This window comes from Cydia pomonella, unplaced genomic scaffold (genome assembly GCF_033807575.1).
Source record: "Cydia pomonella isolate Wapato2018A unplaced genomic scaffold, ilCydPomo1 PGA_scaffold_207, whole genome shotgun sequence".
Classification (NCBI taxonomy): Eukaryota; Metazoa; Arthropoda; class Insecta; order Lepidoptera; family Tortricidae; genus Cydia; species Cydia pomonella.
Genome location: NW_026907847.1, coordinates 191,318 through 194,630, shown reverse-complemented (window position 1 = coordinate 194,630; position 3,313 = coordinate 191,318). Strand labels below are relative to the sequence as shown.

Below are 3,313 nucleotides of genomic sequence, written 5' to 3'. Positions count from 1 at the left end.
CGCGTGAAAGAGATAAAAACAAATACAAAATCGCACTTATATTACACTCCTCTCCTCCCTGTGTCGTATTTCCCAATATTGAAAGTCTTGGCCTGCCTTTTGCATCACTTTCTCTTTTATGATTTTTCTCCATCTGATTCTGTCTCTGGCGGCAGTGGTGCGTAATTGGTCAGAACAATGTATTTGACTGCGTCCGCTTCCAGGGCTTTTCTCGTCTATTTTGCTTTTCACACTTACTTCACACCATGAAATCTTGAACACTCGCTAATCATCATTATAAGGTTTTCTTCGTCCCATGTCAATTCTTCTACAATCTTTGTGTCAAATTAAATTATGATTTCCAATAAATTTCTTAAATACGTTCCTCTTTTTCCCCCTCTATATCTCTCTCTTTCCATACATAAACATGACAGTGGTCAAAATTCAGTTCTAATGCAATAACTCAGTCTATTACGAATTTCATTTAGCTTCCGCAATAAATTATATCATTATTTTTTTGACTAGAAAAGAAAATACTTTTGTGTTCATTACAGGATCTTTCTTCTTTTTATTCTTCATGTATCACAACACACGTAAAAAACTTGAAGCACAACTAACTAAAAACGCACACAATGTATCGCAAGATTTGTAGAGCCCTTAATGACAAGTGTAAATGCGTCTCCGTCATTTTCTCGTATCTAAGAAATATTCATACAAAAAGACACTACCAACATAAGGAAATAAAACGTGAAAACTTCAACGCCATCTTGTTGTTATCTATGATCCGCTCCTTACATTGTATGTCTATGCTCCTTACACTATTGCGTAGATATTAAAACATTAATTTGACATTGTATTGAATTCAGTGTATCCCTTTCATTTTAAGAACTAATAAAAGAGACGTGTTTATTGAATCCCGTTTTGATTATGCACATGGTGATTTTACCGCTAGAGAATTACGTCCACCAGCACACATGCAAAACAAAGTTCGAAATGGCTATAATAGTTTGATGTGTTAACTTAGTTTGTAAGTTTAATATTAATTTCAGACTTTAAATAACGTTTTGCTTTTATAAAGCCGTGTGATTAATTGTAAATATGAATCTATGTACAGTGTCCTGAGTGTTTGATCTTGGTTCCGAATTTAAAATAAAGTTTGCAAGAACCTACAAAAAGACCTTGACGTGAACTTAAAACTAAATACATGAAAATTATTGTAAAAGCGGATTAAAAGTTTAAGATGATTACGGAACAGAAAATGGTATGTATTTTCTTCAGTTTTAAACCATTGTTTAAACCATATTAATGTATCTTTGCAATTCAATTTCATAAAAGAATTCCCCTTAATGAACAAGCTATGTGTATTATTTTATTTCTATCCAGTCTTTCTGACAATTTCGTTCTGAATAACATCTACAATTTTTTTTCATAACCAATATTTAATAAATTTGTTTTGATTTTCAGGTTATAAAAGCAATACATCCAAAGTTAAACAATAAGTGCGAGAACTTGAATGATTTGTCCCTAGACTGCGCCTTTTGAATTGACATAGACAAATCAATATAAAATATCATGTGAGTACAAAATTTATGAAAATTGTGATCCCTTAATGAATTTTAAAAGAACGAAACACTGACTGCCCTTTACATTTTAACCTCTTTGTCACATCCGGTTTTTTAATTAACCTAAGCCATTATCAAAGAATCAAGTAAACATACAACTCACTTATAAGCTAAATAAACCTAAGTACAAGTAAAACTTCACTACTTCAGGTAACTATTTGACTTGTTTTTACCAAATAAATCCCAAAATGTTAAATATTATATAATAAAGGGTCAGTTGTGAAACTCTGACATTTCTGTTTTAAATTAAATAACATGTAACAATAATAAACAACAATTTCATGTCAGATTTTAGTTCTAAAATGTATAAAACCAAACACACAAGTCCAATTGCATTTATAGTATGACAAAAATGAACTCTAATGCCTATCTACTATGTAATCTCTGTTCCTGGGTAGCTAGTTTAACTATATTAGACAATTCTTACACTAAGCTTAATCTATACATACTCTACTGTTATGAACTAACTACTATATCTTAATAATTTGTTTCACTGTATAATTTCAGAACAGCAAAAGTTACTAGCTTCAAATACCTTGTCGCAGCTCAACTCTCCATCCTGAAATATTTAATCTGAGCAAAAACATTGAGAATCTGATTTGTGTTAACAACAATGAGCTGACAACATCCTCTCCCAACACACTAACAACTTTGAGACAGCAACGCCTCTCCCCCATACAAAAGTCATATGTGGAGTCCTATATGGAAAAACAAATAAAATGAGCCTGCCAACCTTTAATTTATGAATCATCATTAGTATCCAATCGAGTTTCAAATGAGGTAAAATACTACAAAACCGCTGATGCAGGGTAACAGGATTACGGGCTGGAAAAAATGCACCAATCCATTGTGAATAAAAACACCTACAGAAGACTAAGAAGGTATAGGCTGCCCTTGTTCCATCAAACCTGTTTGGAAGTTGTAGTCACGTGACTTGTTATGCTTTAAGTACCGCTACGAATCAACCTGCACTATCTTATGACTAAAAAATGTAGAGAATGAAGATCCTAGTACTTCAAGTTAAGCTTTAAATACATAGAGTATGTATCAACCTGCAATTATGAAGCAAATTGTGACACTGACAGTAAGACCCAGAAGATGATGGCCCCACTTGCCCCAGTATATAAGTCTTGGTAAATAGCTTAAGGGAGACCTTAGGTCCTCTCTTTCTTTAAAGCGACATCGAAGTGACAAATAAATGTTACCATTATTGCTGCAGCTAAACAAGCCATGCTACTATTTCTATTGATATAAATGTCGCTATTACAGATTTTGTCGTGCTAGTTCATTAATTTCACTTAAGAATATTAAGTAGGAATAAGTGGAAGATAAAACATATTAAGATGTGCTAGATAAATACATCTCTCTTTTAAATTACAAACAAAACTCTTCGTAACCAAAGAAGCATGATTTTAACTAAATATCAGCATTTAGAAGAGGACTATTATAAAGTGAGGCAATAAACTAGCCTAAAGAGCACCGAGCGAAGTCAATCAACCGTCATAATGAAACAAAATGATCGCTTAAACCCGATCTTAAACAAGAAATTAATGAAAACTGAAATGATTTACCGATGAATCCGATGATATGAGAACTCGCAAGTGTATTCGATTTTCCCGTAATAATTCCTACATAATTTCAAGACAATTAAGTATTTAAAAGAAATTGGAAAAGGCGTCACATGATGTCATTCCACTATGTAATTCGCCATA

The 3,313-nt window shown here is 32.6% G+C and overlaps 1 long non-coding RNA gene across 1 annotated transcript; it reads left to right on the top strand.

Moving 5' to 3' along the window:
* The first annotated feature begins 581 nt into the window (after positions 1-581).
* On the top strand, positions 582-3,016 carry LOC133533835 (uncharacterized). The gene is made up of 3 exons (XR_009801930.1): positions 582-1,240; positions 1,444-1,553; positions 2,109-3,016. It is a non-coding gene; the product is annotated as an uncharacterized LOC133533835 (long non-coding RNA).
* The last annotated feature ends 297 nt before the right edge of the window (positions 3,017-3,313 follow it).